At 34.2% G+C, this 18,570-nt stretch overlaps 3 long non-coding RNA genes across 3 annotated transcripts; 1 reads left to right on the forward strand and 2 right to left on the reverse strand.

Annotated features, from left to right (window-relative positions):
* Window positions 1-2,586: 2,586 nt before the first annotated feature.
* Window positions 2,587-16,287, reverse strand: LOC121247020. Its single transcript, XR_005937204.1, has 3 exons — window positions 16,274-16,287; window positions 4,179-4,183; window positions 2,587-2,718 (listed from the first exon to the last, which is right to left on the reverse strand). It is a non-coding gene; the product is annotated as an uncharacterized LOC121247020 (long non-coding RNA).
* LOC121247007 lies at window positions 13,829-14,314 on the reverse strand. The gene is made up of 3 exons (XR_005937202.1): window positions 14,280-14,314; window positions 13,974-14,154; window positions 13,829-13,941 (listed from the first exon to the last, which is right to left on the reverse strand). It is a non-coding gene; the product is annotated as an uncharacterized LOC121247007 (long non-coding RNA).
* LOC121247013 lies at window positions 14,143-17,301 on the forward strand. The gene is made up of 3 exons (XR_005937203.1): window positions 14,143-14,181; window positions 14,265-14,336; window positions 17,063-17,301. It is a non-coding gene; the product is annotated as an uncharacterized LOC121247013 (long non-coding RNA).
* Window positions 17,302-18,570: the final 1,269 nt, after the last annotated feature.

Raw genomic sequence — 18,570 nt, forward strand, 5'->3', positions numbered from 1 at the left:
ACTGTTCCTTCTTCCAAGCATCAGTAACAAAGTCTAAAAATTGTTCATGAGTTGCCCACATTTGCTGAAACTTGAATGGAGCATGTCCATATCTTCTCTCAACTGGAGTTAAATTCACCTCTAAAAGAGAGTGGTTAGAAGAGAATTTTGGTAAATAAACTCCTCCTGCCGAAGAATACTCCAATACAAAGGCGGAGTTAACAAGAGCACGATCTAATCTTTCCCAGCTTCGAGACCTCCCACCATGACCATAACACTAGGTCATCTTATTCCCTTTAAAGCTCAAATATGATAATCCGACCATATCAATGCAAGAATTAAATTCCTCAATGGCTATATGAGGCCGAGGTCATCTCCCAATCCGCTCCTCATCCGATCTGATAATATTAAAATCAGCAATAACCATCCAAGAAACATTTTGAGGATGTAAACTACACAACTCATCCTATAACATACGATGCTCCACATATTGGCATTTTTGCATAAACAAAGGAAATCCACAATCTCTTACCAGCCAATACTATCTCCATGTTAATACACTGAGAAGAAGAACTCAACACAGAGACTTTCACATCTTTAGGCCAAAGCACCTAGAGCTTACCCCCTTCCTCTTGATTTGAGACACTGCCTTTGAATTGAACATCTTTTTGCAAACGACAAAGGTGTTGCCCATCAATAAACGATTCTGCCACGACAAAACTACACAGCTTGCTAGCTTTCACCATCTTCAGCAATATTTTTCTAGAGGTCCCAAAACCTCGGATAGTCCAATACATAATCCTATTCATCATAAATTCAGACGCAAGGGCTTGCTTTTTGCCCTATTAGAGCTCCTCACCTTAATTCCAATCCCTCCATCAATATTCTGGGTAGACTCATCCGAGTCTGAGATAACTTCTTTGTCCTGTTGAAATGAACCGCATGCTGCAAACCATCCGAATCAGATAGAGTCCGAAAAACCTCACCAAAACCGTGCTTCTTTCTACACCTCTGGATGAACATCCTTAGAGTCCATCAGGGAAGGCATATCCGGATCAATATCATCATCCCCTTGGATACTAGGGTCATCTTCTTGCACATGCTCCACTTCATAAGCTAGACCAAACTTCCCAGATTGACAAGGATCAGCCTCTATGCTAACCCTAACTAGAGCCATATGCACCTGGTCATTGTTCAATATAATTTCACCCTCTTCCAACTCTTCAATAAAAACAATTTTGTCATTCATCAATACTGGTTGCTTCTTAAATCCCTCATGCATTGCCATATTACCTTGAAAAACTGATTTCACAAGAGAAGTAAAATTTTGTTGATGGCATTGAAGTTCCCCTTCTTCCCTTAGATTTTCTTCTTCCTTCTCCAGTGTCTTATTCCTCTCATCCGAAATTTCACCTGTAATTAAATTTGTATTTATCATCACCATATTTTCTTCTGGTTTGTCCTGAGGGCCCTTCCGCACCCATTTCTTTCCACCAATATTCTGATTCAATATGCTTTTCTCCCCTCCTGATTTACAATTATTCTCATTATGCCTCTGTTTCTTACACTTTGTGCAGAAAGTAGGGAGGGTTTCAAAAACTACTTCCTGATACCAGCTAGCAGGGGACCCGGGAGAACCAATCTAGAAAAAGCTCGGAGGAGTCTTTGCTGCATCCATCTCCACGCACACACGAGCACCATCTGTTTTAGTTGCGCAACGAGTTGTATTGTCGCGACAAATGTATTTTCCAAATGGGGCAGTGAAAATCTTCAGAAAAGAGGAATGATAAAAGTGTGGTGGGAGACCTGGAAGGGAAACCCAAACGGGAACCAGAGACGGTTCATCATCCTCCTTGAACTCAGGCGACCAACAAAAAACCCGATAATGCACTCCGTCCACATTAGTTGCTTCTCGGGCCATGGTCTTGTTTAAATCATCCTCCGATTGAAACTGAATGAACACATTACGAGATCTACTCATCGTTGAAACACTACAAGAAAATTGTTTATTCGTGGCCAACTATTTCCTACGAAAATAATTATTTCCTACTAAAAATAAGTCTGTTTTGGTCGTAAATAATCATTCTCGTCGCAAATAATCCTTCATAAATACTTGTTTTTGTTGTAATGAAACCACCGAAATGCTAGCCAAGCCCCAACGAGTGCGAATGAAAGAACGGATTGCGTCCAGAGATGGTCGGTGCTTGAGGAACTTAAGAACAATAGAGAAGCGAAACGGTTTCAGACCTTTTAATTTCATCCTTGGAGAACAAAAAATAGAGCTCACCTTTAATGACTTTCGGAGCCCTAAAAGGTACATCAAATTCCGGAGGCGGCTACGGGGCCGCTGTTACAAGATCTGCAAACATCCGAGGGCGGCTTTGTGGAACCGCTGGCCCATTGGCAGCAGCCATAGGAAGGCTGGCACTCTCAAAATGGCAACCCAGTAACGTCAACCCGGCTGATTATATATATATTATATTATATTATATGTATTTAAAATGACTTTTATAAAAAAATTTAGGTGAAACAACGCAGTTTCGACTGTGATTAATTAAACCCCCCTCTTCTTCTTCCCTCTGCTTCTTCCCTCTGTTTCTTCCCTCTGTTTCTTCCCTCTGTAGGTTTGCTTCTTCCCACCAACAGCACAACCCGCCGCTCCCTTCCTCCTTCACAGCGACGCCGAAGGTAAACCGATGAATTGCACCGACTCACGCCAACACGGAGGCTGACGGTTTTCTCCCCCCTAATCGATCGGTTTTGAAACTCTCCAAAAGCCATCGGTGCGGCATCGGTTTTGCACCGGAACTGCACTGACAACGTCAGTTTTCAACCCTAGTTAAGGGGAAAGCAATTTCACGAGTATTAGTAGCTAGCAGCCACACCTCTTATCTTTTTTTTTTCTTTTGTTTTTTTTTAAAAGATTAATAATCGAACGAGGAAAACTCAATCCACATGTGGTTTTATATTCTATAAGGAATTCGTACGTACTTAGTGTCATGATCATAAATAATGTTGGACTACCTTGAAATTATTATAATTAACAATACGAACTAATTCTTCCAAATATAAATCGTGTGGGATCTCATATACATACCATGCACCGGCCTCAAATATATAATTAGTTGTAGGCTGTTTACAATAATATTTAACATTTTCAAACAAACATATGTATAATTACATTAAATATTACGATCGAGTTAGGTAATTAAATAATTAACTGGCCGGGGGTTGGTCTAACCCTCACTTTGAATAATTTGTAGTACCCAGTATTGAAGTGGAATTGATATCATATGCAATATTGTCGTTGCAATTAATTAATTTAATGGTGAGTCGATGATCTCATGAAGATGGCGATGCGTATCAAATTCTGCATCTTCGGTACATGCAAGAGATTCAGAATTAATAAAATAATAAATTATATCCATATATCTACCGCACTTCGAGCGAGCTATTGCATGAATCCAGCAATGCGCTAGCTTAATTGTGGGTTTTCGTTGTCAGCCAGATAAAAGGAAAGATTCATGAATTCGGTATCCATAACGATAATGGGTTACACAACATTAACACTAAGCTTTTCCAAATGACTCCTCAACTACCTAGCTATTAAAATAAACCATCAAAAGTTAGAGATCATCAGGAACGCAAAGAAGAAAAAATATGACTGCTTTACCAGCTCGATCCTTAATTATTATATATATATATACACACACACACACATACATATAGGAGAAATATATAGTAAAAAAAGAAGAAAAACGGGGATGAAAGTTTCGGTGGGAGATGCATGGTTTACATTATAGTACTGCACATGAACATGCATGCATGGAAATTTACCTAGAATAATTAAGGCCTTCAATACATTATTCTTGCACAAATATCTGATAACCCTCCATTAATTTTTTCTCTTCTGTTCTTTTCTTTTCTTTCTTTTCTTTTTTTTTTTTTTTTTGGGGGGGGGGGGGTGTCGTGATCAGAAGGATAAGATCATTTTTTCACATTAATTAAAATGAATATATAGTACATGAGTCGTATTAATCCTAAATGGTTTTCATTCCACTTTAGACGCTAAAAAGTTTCCTGGCCTCGACATTGAGTGAATAGTACTCAGAAACATATATATTGACCTCATGTTTCATCCGGTCGAATTTTGGGACAACCTCAAATCCCACTGTCCTTTGAGTCCTAGCTTCAAGTACTCCAGCTTGCCCCAAGTGATGGGCTAGCTATCAATCTTTCGGCTTAAATCCCTAACCTTTTTCCTTTGTCACCCTCACCAAAAGTGTCCCTTACAAATCCCATTAAGTAAAATTCATTTGTGCGGGGGTTAATTTTCTTAGTGGGAAAACGCCAAAAAAGGAAAAGGGAGGGGAGGCAATGTTCCAACGTCATGCACACTCAAACTAAAAAATGTTGGATCATAAACTTGCTCCTCCACTTCAATGTATTATGATCAGCAAATTGCACTAAAACCAGTACTGTCTCTGTCCCTTGCTCTGTAGAACACAACCTGCCTACAGTCCCGGATCATTATCTAGAGAGCCAGTAATTAAGCAGCTCCTTGTAGCCAAATCGAGTGCACTCAAGCATATTCATGACAAAGAATCTCTACACGCTTCCACACATGGAGTTTATAAAGAGCCACCATGATCAGTACCATTACATGCAGCAGCCATGCATTCTGACTTTTGAGAGTACTGCAGGAATTCTTAGCAAAAGAAAACCCTCATACTGCTTAAATACCAAGAGTTTATATATATATATATATATATATATATATATATATATATATATATTATGTATATTATATGTATGTATATATATCATCAACACCTTAAATTAACACCGCGCGCGTGGCTGCCAATATATATGTATATGCAAAGCCTTTAATAATTATGGTCCATGCACGCTACAACCTAGGTAGCTACAATTTAGATAACAGCCTTGCCAGATATAAGTGGTTCGGTACACCAAATCGTGTGCCGACGTTGATATGATTTTTTTATTAAAAAAAAAAATAAAATAAAAAAAATTTTTTAAAAAAAAAATATCATTTATTTCATAAAAATTATTTTTATCTTTAATTCATTCTATTTTATTAAATGAATGTTGTACATATCAGCATTGCTACCCAATTTAGCGTACGAATTCGCTTGCAAAAATTAGATTTTTCTTTTAGGTAAACAAATCACATCAGGGCCACGTCATGATCTAAAATTAATGATGCTGCTACCGGCTATGTCCCTTCTTTGTTGAAAAATCCTGCCAGAACTCCTCCCATCATTGGTAGGCCGGTTTTCATTCGATCGATTCTTCTTACGATCGATGGATATAATTAGAATCCGGGGAACGTTAATTATACATTTACATGCATGCAGCTGGATTATAAATACAAGCAGGCCTGACGTTATAAATTAAGTTTTAGGACGAATATTAACACTTTAATTAAAATTAAGGAACTCCTACGGTCCCACCCCTGTATGGAATTTAAAAAATAATGTTAAAAAAGCAAATAAATTTTTTTTGTCGAATTAATCTTACTAATAGTAGCTAGCTAGGATGGTATTGATGCACACGTACATCATGAATAGAAGGTAGAAGGAAGATCTTAGGAATCATATACTAGCTACTTCATGTGTGCCCAATATTTAATAATTCCTACATTAGTAGGCTTGGCGACCTTTTTTATTCACAAATGTTCAAATGTAGAAGGTAGTACGTAGAAGGAACTTAATGATCAGGGCAATACACAGAAGGAACTTAATGATGAGATTGGAATGAAAAGTACATTTACATACTGAATTATCAAAATAGGACCTACTGTTTATACCATCTGGGAATTATCATGATACGTTTACTATATATACGTATTTGAAATCGTTTGAGAATAGAAACACATAAGTATATTGTTTGTTTAATTAGGGAATGTTTGGAGAATGAGATGAGATGATAAATCTGTAAATAATAATAGTGAAATAGTTTGTGAATAGATATTTTATTGGGTTTTAGAAAAGGAGATAGAAAAGTTAAATAAAAATATTATTAAAATATAAATTTTTAATATTACTTTTATTTTGAGATTTAAAAAAGTTGAATTGTTTTTTGTATTTTATTTGAAAATTTGAGAATTATTTTTTGAATTATTAGGTAATGATTAGATAAAAAAATTTAAAAATTGAAATTGTTTGTATTTGCGTAGTGATGTTTGGGAATTAAATAAGATAAAAAATTTTTAGATGAGAGGAAACCATCTCTGTTAATCCCAAACAACCCTTTAGTCTAGCCTTCCTACACTAGTAGCTAGCTGGTATGGTTGCCGACTTTTTCTCGATCCTAAGAAATTCATATATTCTAATAATGAAAAAAAAAGAAGAAGATAGGGGATGGAATGCTCCAACAAGAGTTTTAATAATGATTACAATTGCTAGAAAAATGCAAATAAAGAAAGAATAAAAGGAAATAGAGCTAAATGATTAATACTACTTCAATGATCCCGGCCAAGTTTCCTTTGGCGCTCAAGTATCAAGAAAAGAGCCGCCAATAAATTAGTGGTCCAGAAGATTATGGAGCACTTTGATTTGCTTGGAGCGGTGGGCTTTTGTAGGTTGTTCAGGAGGTTTTATTAGATAAATATGCATTCCCTGTCACAGATAGTGGAGTATCATGTTGGCTCTAGATCATTTAGAAGAAGACAATAGAATGGTACCATGCATTTAGGTAGAATCAGGCAAATCCAGCATTTTCTCGGTGTTCAGGACGCATAAGCGACAATACGTGCATCATGTATAGCTCACGCATTGGCAAGAGAAGGGTGGAACTTTCCAAATATTTGAGGCTGGAAATTAGCCAACACAGCAACGCATATATATCAATGTCAAGGGCCCAACGATATGATACTAAGTAAAACTCATATTGATGCTTAGTCTGAACGGAACGTGAGGTTTACCCACTTGTTGAATTCAGTCAACTGTACTTGTTGAGTCAACTTATAGATCAGCAGCTTGCAATTTCAGATCAGATGGTGCACATGTAGGCTAGAGATGTCCTAAACACGTACGATCGATGGATCGTCGACCTTCATTGTTCCTTGAAAAATAAAAAAAGAAAAAAGAAAATAAAGATTCTAGTTTCTGAACAGATCGAAGAGAGAGGTACACCGGGTGGGAGGGGCTAGTACGTACTCCTCTCTCCCATCAAATAGGGAGCTTCGAAGATGGAAGCTGTGAGGAGAAATTTTTCTTTTTGGGAGAAAAGTTAAGTCGTCCGAGCTGTAAAAGTAAAAGAAATAGATCAGAATGGTTGGCGACAATGTCCACTAATTCGATGATATATAGGAATGAATAATCAATATTAATGCACCATTTTTATCGGTAGAAAAAAAAAAGATCGAAGAAGGAATGCACCAATATTTTCAAGTCGACGTTTTAATTAATTACCACGCATCTGAAACCACATTCAGCATCTGAGCAAAAGCCGTACGTGGATCGTAAAGAACACGTGATCGATGCTTCGACGGTTCGACGACCCTGCCAACACGAAAACATAAACAGGAGAATGCATGCTTTTCGCCGTAAGTACGCTCATGTGAAAGTAAAGAAACGCACATGAGATAGCAATGCGCAGCACACATGCTGCAACTAATTAAGATGGACAACTTCCATGCGATTCATGCATGCATGAAAGTACTTCTAAATATTTAAACTGATTTTAGCCCTTGGTTTCCAGACCCCATATGCTTTTCCCTGATATCCTTTCTTAATATATTTGGGAATATTCTTCATGGGTACTGAAGCATATAATATTAACAATCCCTCTCAGATCATCTCCACTACTTGGAACAACATTGTATGGAAAGTACTAAAGTAAATTAGAAAGATGAAAATTATAATTTGCTTTAATCTACAATGCTTCCACCATATATGTCGATTCACAGACGACGTTAGTGGTGGTTCCATTTCTACCGAATCAATCATATTCTAATATCTCTATCTCTATCTTACAGGTATTATCCGTTTTATATACCAATTATCTCTTTCTTGTAAATAATACCTGAAGTATCTCCGTATTGCCTATAGGAGATCCATGCGGATTTGAAATCTGGATTGGTGATTAAGTTTTTCTCTAGAGAAACTTAGAGAACGTACAAATGATTTTTGGGTGAGCTAGGGTTCTGATCAAACTAAAAGCTTAGGGATCAGTTTGCTAGCTAGCTGCTGGTAAGTTACCTTGCATGCATCATATAATATATATATAATAAAGATGGAAAAATAATTAAGGACGGAATTGAAATAAATTGTACCTTCATATATATATATATATATTATAGAAACGTCTAAATTATATATATATATATATATATATATATCATTTCTAATAAAGCATCATTAAAATCGCAATGTCTTTGCACCCCTTAATGAGTATATATATAACAATTAACACATGATTCATATTTATTAATCATTGTCGTGTTAATCGTTTAATTGCTACTTGAACTATATAATCCTGCATATATAATGCTTAGTACGTAGATGATAATGAGTACTACTGATCAGCTCCGATCCGCCTCCTTCCTTTTGATTTTTATTTCCGTGAAACGGTAATATATATATATATATATATATATATATATATTTGTAGATTGATACTTAATTTTTAGGTGGACGTTTTTTAAGAACTTTAGTACTGATCTATAATAACTTCCCTCCTTTTGAATTGTGATCTGGTCCCTTCAGAAATTAATACTAGGGCATTCGGTACTGCAGTAATCTTCAGTTGTGGGCCCGCTGTTCTTTTTAGATTGACAAGCCGTAAAACTTTTCTCTTACAGCATTTTAATATTGGGACCATGAAATTCTAGTACTGATCATTATATATATATATATATATATATATACACACACACACACACACACATACATGCACACACACGCTTAAAGATCCTCATCATCTGGTGATCAGTCATTAATATTGTTCCTTGCGGTTGCCGTGATATTACTTATAATTAAATAGGAGATCAGGGTAAAGATTTTATATGGAAAAATAGAAATTACATTATTAGTACTGTTTTATTATCATCTCATATAAGTAAATTTCTTAGATCAATTAATTGTTATTAAAAAAAATAGAAATTGATCTAACACTAGCAAAATTAAAAACTTCCAATATCAGTAGATCGTGATACAATAATAAGATAATGGTGCATTACTCACGTATTATATTGTTAATTAATTGAATATTGATGATCCACTCATGCCTAGCTAGCTGAAATGTGAGTACTTCACTACTCAGCAGCTAGCGTCGACCTGGCTCCACATACTTTGCTGAAAGATTTCCTTGACCGCTGTCAACGTACGATATATATTCTGTGAGAGTGCAAAAACCACGGGTCCTTTTCTATCACTAGAGACCACATGAGTGACCATTAATTTAGATCAAGGTCCACATTATCATGTTTATTTGAAAAGATTATCTGCTAAGCTTATGTATAAATAGGAAACTCACATATCGAGGATATTATAATTTATAATATGAGTAATGTTATTTATCATCTTTTTTATTATGATCATCCTCCCACCATCGTTAAGACTGTTCATCCGGGCAGGGAAAAATCCCGGCCCGGTCCGGAACCCGGATTCCGGTTCCGGCCCGGATAAAATCTGGGCCTAAATCCGGATTATAAAACCCGGACCTATATTGTTCGGATGCGGGTGTTTAAAGTGGGTTGCGGATTTCCAATCCGGAACCCGCATTTATATGATTTCTAATTTATTTGCTTTGTTTTCACTCTCTCAATTTGTTGTAGGAAGTTAGGTCATCTCCGTCCCCTCTCTCTCTCTCTCTCTCTCTCTCTCTCTCTCTCTCTCTCTCCTCTTCGAGTTTTTGTTTCTCATTGGCTTCGTCGTCTTCTTCTCTTTTCTCTTCGTTTCGAGTTTCTCACTTATGGGCCGTGGCTCCGTCGTCTTCTTCTCTCTCTCTTTCTTTCTCGTGCTAAAACCCTACCTCCTGTCACTCTTCCTCTGCCGATCGAAGATCTGTTTCTCGTGGTCGTCGTCTTCTACTTGACAAAAACCAAATTAAATTCTGTGTTAGTTCTTCTTGACAAACCGAAGGTTCGTATTTACACTTCCAAATCTCTTTCATTTTTTATTTTTTTTTATAACAGTGTTTTAGATCTGTAAGCACGTGGGAAGGGATTAGGGTCTGTTTTGGGTTTGTTTTTAAACGTGGGGCTTTATTTATTTATTTGGGTCTGTTATATATTGTTAATTTGCTAGATCTACTATTTTTTTCTGGTCATGGCTTGATTTTTTCGACTGGATTTTTGTTCTCTCTGTTGTTTTTGGGTTTATTTTGATGTGAATGTTTGAATGGAGTAATCTTTGTGTAGTGTTTTTATGGATTAGATCTGGATTTGTTAGATCTGAATTTGTGAGATCTAGATCATGGACATAAGTTTTAGATTATGCTGAACCCATTTTCTTATAACAGATTTGATACTAAACTTGTATAGAATTTTAGTCCTTCCATTAATACTTGAATGATATTAAAAAAATGAGGTGATTGCATCTTTAAATGGACACTGATTTTTTTGTTACATTAGTTTTCTGTAGCCCTTTCTTTCACTTGCCCAAAAGAAAATTGAAAAAAAAAACATGTTTCAAATGACGTTTATCATGATGATCTTCTGTCTGATATCAGTTGCATTATTGATCATTTTGTTCTTACTAATTTATGTAGCATAGGCCCTTGCACGCTTTAATTAGCTGTACTATTTCATCCTAGTATGTAATTTTATTTAAAATCATGATAACTCTTCCAATCAATAATAGAGCTCTGTAGTAGAAATTGGTAATCATTATTTTATATTAATTTCTAGGAGGTATTATTTCTCTATCTCTGTTTTCTCTATTCTAATTATTCAAAATAATTAAAGAGTTTAAGAGAGTGCTAACAATTTATATTCGGGGATTCTTTATGTTAATACATTTATTGAAAAGCCATTAAGGAATGAGCCATTGACTGTCTACGGCAATGGGAAGAAACCAGGAGCTTCCAGTACGTTTCGGATTTGGTAAGTGGTAATGCTTTTTTGTAAAATAATAATAATAATAATAAATAAATATCTATATATTGTAATATTCATATGGATATCCTCTTCAACATTTTTTTTAATGCCTTAACTTTCCTTTATCATATTAAACCAAACTTTTGCATATAAGAGTCTAAGAGGCATTTCCAAATCGGTGGTTTGCATTTCATAACATAGCATGAACGACAGGATAGTACATACCATTTTTGTAATGTGCATCATAAATTACTGAGAAATTTGAATATGCACCATAAATTACAAAACTGAGAGGTCATATTGCAAAAGGCAGTCTTAAGTGATACGGCTTCATCGAACTTGAAATTATCCTTTCTCTCATGTCTGCCCATGAGACAATTTTCTTTGCACAGATAGATTACCAGATTTAGAATTTGCAAATTAAAGATGTTCTTCTTTTGATAGAAACAATAACGATGGCACTTCTCACCTGTATGACATTTTTGATTTTTGATTTCATTATGTTTGTAATTAGGTAACATTTAAGGATCCCGATTCAGCCAAGAGAGTTTGTCAAGACTCAAAACCACTATCCTGTGATTGTTGGAAGAAGAGCTAATTGATGAAAAAATTTCTGATTTTTTGCATACAATTTGTTTAGACTTTGATTAAAGTAATGTATGTGTTTTGTAATATTTTTAGCAAATTAGTTCAAATAATATAATATATAGTGAGTTGTATGGCGCATGCATTTTATATAATGAATATTGATTTTTTTTTATACATCCATTTAGTTATAAAATTAATTAATTGTTTATAGGCTTGTATTCAAGAGTTTTTGCTCTGTTCCTATAAAGGCCATTAATTGATTTTAATTCTCAGCCAAATGGAGACAAAATCTTTGTAACTAATAATAAATTAGCATTTGTTAAAAAAAAAAAGAAAAAAAAAATCGGTTAAAACCCGGAACCCGGATGAATCCGGGTTTCGGCCCGGGCCTAATCCGGGATAACCCGGCCCAGGTTCCGGCCTAAATTTGGAATCCGAGTTCCGGTCTGGGTCTACCCGGGTTCCCGGGTCGAAACCCGGATGAACAGCCCTAATCATCCTATGATATGATATTAAATAATTAAAGACTATTAATTATTATATCTTAGTTGTGACCCTATCAAATTATGTCACGTATGTCAAGAAATGTTGAGAATATGATGATAAAAATGATAATGATGAATATATTTTTTCTATTTATATATATATACATATAATATAATTGTATGTTGTCTTATTAATATTTTCTCAATTAATCGTATATGTTACACACATACACATGATGTATATATAATATACTGTTAATTGATTGCTAATTGTCCAGCTGTCTGATTAGCTTCTCTTCAAGAATTGACATAATCATGGTACCATAACTGCAAATGATACAAATTAAGTTAATTAACTAATTAGGTCTATATCTTGACCTTTTTGTAAAAATTTTCTTTCTAAAAAAGGAGTTATAGAAGACATTTGATTTATATGCATGCATACTTTTTAAACATGTGTACGAGTTTGTTAATTTCTTATTGTTTGATCTATGAAAACCCAATTTCATTAATTCAACTCATGAACAACTCAACTAAGAAATATTATTTTGGCCATAATTAAAGAGACTTCCTTAATTTGTTTCAATTGATTGATATGATCCGAATTGATTAATTTGTTTCATATATATAATGTTGGTTCATTTAATGATCAAAATATATAAGATGAATCCTTTCTGTTGTAAAAGAAAATAAAAAATATTATAATATTTAATAAAAAATTTTGAATTATTTTGAATTAAAAATAACTCAAAAATAATATCATACAATTAAAATATTGAATAAAAAATAGTTTTGGGAAATGAGAGAGAAAATGTTGAATAAAAAATATTATAAAATTAAAATATTGTTAGAATATAGTTTTTTAATATTATTTCTGTTTAGTGATTTGAAAAAGCTGAATTATTTTTTATTTTTTGTTTGAAAGTTTAGAAAAGTTGTAATAATTAGTTTGAAAAAGTTGTAATGATTAGTTTGAAAATACTTGTGTTTGAGTGATGTTTAGGATATAGATTAGATAAGATGCGATGAGATGAGATGAGAATTTTGGGATAAAATATTTTTCCAAACTAGTCCTAAATGTTAGATCGATCTAGATATGTGATATCTCATAAATTATATTATAATTCTCCTAGGATAAGTTGTTAAGAAAACTCATAAGCCTCACATACCACACACCACCTTTTTTGTTATTTTTTAATTTTTTTCTTTTACCAAATATGTGGTATATAGATGATGAGTAGAAGAATTCAATTATTTTAAGAAGAATAAAATCAAAAAAATAAAAAATAAGAAAATAATAAAAGAAATTGTGGTGTGTGGTGTGCATGTGGGGCTTATAATAACAAAACCATTTTTTTTTTTTAAAAAGAGCATTTCTATTCATAAGCCCCACACACCACACACTACAATTTTTTTTTTTTTGTTTTATTTTTCTTAAAATAATTGAATTCTTCTACTCATCATCCATATACCTTACATTTGATAAGAGTAAAAAATTAAAAGAAATAACAAAAAATGTAGTGTGTAGTGTATGTGCTAGGCTTATGAATAAAATTTTTCAAAAGAAAAAAGTCTCAACGGAAGACAGTCTCAACATTCGAATCTCTATGAGCATTGGCCACATTGAAAACTCTACTCAACCTCCGGTTCTCTAACCGTACGCCACACTCTTGACATGGCCGAACTTGGTTCTTGCCCTTGGTACGGTTCTTGCTCTACACAATCCCGAGCTACTTCACTCTCCCTCTTCTCCCTCAGACATACATCTCACTTGACTCGACGCCAACGCATCTCCCTCTTCGAGCCGCATCTCCCTCGTCGACCCTCAGATCTCTCACCCTCGTTCTCCCTTAGACCTCTGAACTCTCCCTCTCGAACCTCATACTCTTCTCTCTCACGCCTTCTTTCTCACCCCGACGCCCTAACCCCAAAATCTCCCGAACCCTAGAAAATTTCAGCAACATCTCCTCGGTACATCTAACTCGAAGACCTTCTCTCTCCCCCCTTCAGCCCCAAGCCGTTGGACCGACTCACCCCCTTCAGTAGAAGAAATCTTCGTCAAAGGTATTTTTTTTCCAATTCGTTTAAAATGTGTCAATGTTGCGTCTGTCTCTCTCAGAGTTTCTACATTATTTTTGGAGACACAGGGACCGATTCACCACAACCTTTTGAAGACCCATCTCCCTCACCCCCTTAGTTTGAAGAAATCTCTGTGAAAGGTAATTTTTTTTTTTTTTTGCAATTCATTTGAAATGTCTACTGTTGTGTCAATGTTGCGTCTCTCTCTCTAAGAGTTTCTGCATTTTTTTTGGAGACACACTTTAATGGTACTCACTTCTCAGTCGCACATGTTTACACATTAAATTCTGAATTTTTTTTATGCTCTGCGTCTGAATTCCAATGTTAATGGCCATGTATCATTTATATGGTACAATGCACAAAAGCAAAAGCCGACTAAAAACTCGAGTATTTGTTGTACTCCAAATAAAAAACCCTTTAGAAATTAGGTTAAATCCCTTGTAAATTACATTTTGTTTTGTAAAAGCTCTCTATTATGAACTATGTTAAGTGTTGAATGTAAAATAATTGCCAAGTAAACAGTTAGCAATTTGCCAAAATATTTTATGCCAGATAGTTTTGTTAGTTGTAGCTAAATCTTATGTATGTATTAATTTGTATTTTAGTAAATTGTATGCCTCTTCTTGGCTGTTTAAAACAATTCTCTCATGATCTCATTGTACTTATGCTAGTGTGTAGCTGAGGTCAGCTGCATATGTGACATAATTTTCTTTTCAGTTACTGGTCATCAAGTTATTGAGATTGAACATGCAAAAGCAATATCTCAACATAGAGATTGAAAAGAAAAAAAACTTATAAATCAAACCAAAAGGTACTGTGATAGTCTATAATTTTTGTATTAGTAAGGCAGGCCAAGCATAATTTTTGTATCAGTAAGGCAGGCCAAGTATGGCTTAAACAAATTAATAACCTAAGAAATCTGACTCGCCCACAATCAAATTAATAACCTCTTGAGACTGTTCTTATCCCTGTTTGTTGTCAAAAGTTCCATAGCTTTCAGCTAAACCATGAATATGGTGGTAATTACAAATAAATGTGTCCTCTTGCCCACAAAACATGGTTAATTAATACTGCATGTCAATATCACATTGCTGTTTATACACTTACTAAAGATGGAAAACATTTTTCTCTTTATTTTCTCATGTTATTATTTTGTTTAGAAAGAATTCATCAAAATTCATGTCCACATCTAATGTAATGTTATAATTGAGTATTCTACAAGAAAATCATTACATTTTTTCATTATCTAGATATCAAATCCATGTTCCACTAAATTAAAGTAGTCTGAAGATACATAGACATCGTTGAAATATTACTTTATTGTAGCATTCTATATTGCTTAACCTTTATATTGCTAAAGCAGGAAAGTTTGTTCATATTTTACCTGAATTTTCTTGATATTTTTGCTGTTCAGTTTTATATAACTTAAATTTTTTTTGCTTATTTAATCTTTTATGGTATGCTATTCTATATTGCTTAATCTTTATACACTCTAAAGCAGGAAACTTTGTCCATATTTTACCTAAATTTTCCTGATATTTTTGTTGTTCAGTTCTATATCACTTAATTTTTTTTCGCTTATTTAGTTTTTTTTTTGTATGCTAAAGCAGGAATAGATGTAAGGTTGGATCAGTACTAATTTATTTCATCAGTTGTGAAGTTTAGATGGGATACCAAACTAGAGCCTGTTGAAATCAGGAATTTGGGATTGGATCTTTAAATTTTGGTAATTTTTAAGTCGACTTAGGTTTATCTAGAGAATGAGGTGATGGGCAGGTTCATATAATCGTTTTGAGAATTGACTCAAGTAGCATGCCTTGTTCTGTTTTGAAAGACAGAAACTTTTAAGAAATGTGTCCTCTTGCCCACAAAACAGGGATAAGAACTGTCTCAAGAGGATCTCATGTATTGGTTTGAAATTAGTTGTAGGACTTTAAGGCAATCTTGTGATCATGACATTCATCGATGATCTGTACCTAGATGACTATCCAAGTGAAAGAAGAATCAATAAAAATGCTGAAGATTAATAATTGTGGAAATTATATACATGTTTACCCCAGATTTGTATATAATATACTTTTAAACCTCTCTCTCTCTCTCTCTCTCTCTCTCTCTCTCTCTCATATGTGAGATATATATGTAGAATATCTGCATATATACAAACACAAGAAACAATACTAGTACTGGCGAAATTAAAAGATAGAGAATCTATTGGAGTGCGTTTTGGCAAATTAAATGGATAGATAGATGAATGGTTTGGAAAAGGCTTAGACGCTACAAGCTTTCCAGTACATAGATCCACTTTCATGTTTCAAATCCATTCTCTGTGAGACCGCCACATATGATCTATCCCCTAGCCTCTAGTTTCCTTCCCTTGAGAGAGACAAATTAATGACAACTATGCATTCTCCTTTGTTCTGTGAGGAAAACCAAAGTTGTACAACAGTGTTGTTTATACACTTACTAGAAATGAAAAACATTTTTCTCTTTATTTTCTCATGTTTATACACTTTAGATACTTTTTTTTTGTCATGCTTTGATTCCCATAATGCAATACAATTCGCTTGTTGTTAGCATTTTAACTGCTTTTGCTTGTTAGTATTTTAACATGATGAACTTCTGGTTTTAGATAGATTTTTACTCTGTTTGTAAAAAAAAAAAAAATACATATCAAATTGGATGTGAACAATAGATGCACCCATATTTTTTTTACCTCTATTCTATCTGCAAATTGGTGTCATATTTGCCTCGTGGTTTATATGATGTTTGATATTCTGCTCCTACTATCTAATAATTCTGATAATGAAGCCTGTGGGTAATAATTTAGTGTTGCACTTAAAGTAGTCATATGTCAATCATCACATAGATCAACTATGGCATCGAGTCAATCATCATCATGTGCAGTTAATGATCTTGAAATAGAATCACCGAGTTGTTGGTGTGGTTTGAAAGCGCCATTAAAAATCTCCCACACCCACAAAAATCCTGGAAGGAAATTTTATGCTTGTCCGAATTATGGAATGGTAAATAATTTTCCAATTTTTTTATTAGTCTTGAATGAATGTAGAAAAATATTTATACATGAAGATTGAAATTCTTGAATTGTACACATGAAGATTGAAATTCATTAAACTTTTCACAGGGAGAAACAAAATATCAATTCTTTATTTGGACAGATATACTTCAATCAGTAGTATCTGAGAAAAACCTGACAAGAGAGAATGAAATTCGGAAGAGGGAGGATACTTTACTGTTGCGTGAGTATGAAGTTCAAAAAGAAAAGGACAAACTAATAAACAGAAAGAAAATGATGAATAAGCAAGAGGACGAACTTCGAAGAAGGATAGTAGATAATAGAGTTGTACGTATATTGTTGTGTCTATATTGGTTTGTATCTCTTGTAATAGTTTTTGGATAGTTCTGAATTTAGATGTATCATGTTAGTTTTAAATGTAAATAGAATGTTTGGATCCTAACATGTATGATATATTATCTAGAAAGTCTAATTATGATAGCTTATATGGATATTAAGTTCAATGTGCTGCATGGCAGTTGACATGATTTTTGGAGTGATATTTGGCATTGAAAACATTTTTTTTATTGATCTTTTGGAGTTGACAATATTTTTGGAGGTAGTTGGCTTTAATTTTGGACTATCAATGTGTAATTATTGGGAGATCTGTTGTTAGTGACTTTATATTGTTGTTGGAAGGAATCGTTGAATGCAGTACACACAGTGACTTTAATTACAAAAATCCATGCGTTGCCCTTATATCTCAATCAAGTCAAAAATCAAATTTAATAAATTAGCACACTGTTTCAATACCCTTTGATGCATAATGCAGATTATGAAATCTAGCCTAAAATGCTATAGACTTCTAAATGAATAGAGGAGCATTACTTCTCTCGTATAAATAAAGCATATAGGAGGAAGATTGTGTGAGCTCCAAAGAGACGGTTCACCAGTTTCTATGTTCAAAGATGATGAGGAGCATGATTAAGAATAAAAATTAGAAGAAGAAGAGCCTATGGCCATTGACTTTTGTTGGCTCCCAACCTGTTCTTGCACCTCCATATGGCTATAATTTGGTACACAAATATTGGACCTTTCTGTCAAAAACATGGCGGTACGTACGTGCGTGCAGAAGAGTCATGAAATTAATCCACCTTCTTTCATTCATTTGTACGGGTGTGTGGACATACATTGGTGCACTTGTTATTATCCACCATATCCAATGCTCTCACACAATTCACTTCCAATCTAGAAAAGCTTCATGCAAAACTTTGGACAATGTTTTCACTGGTAGTTATAGAACAAGCACCATTACTTTCATAACAACTATGCGATCTTCAAGCACATTGAATGTATATATT

Source organism: Juglans microcarpa x Juglans regia, chromosome 1D (assembly GCF_004785595.1).
Source record: "Juglans microcarpa x Juglans regia isolate MS1-56 chromosome 1D, Jm3101_v1.0, whole genome shotgun sequence".
NCBI classification, from domain to species: Eukaryota; Viridiplantae; Streptophyta; class Magnoliopsida; order Fagales; family Juglandaceae; genus Juglans; species Juglans microcarpa x Juglans regia.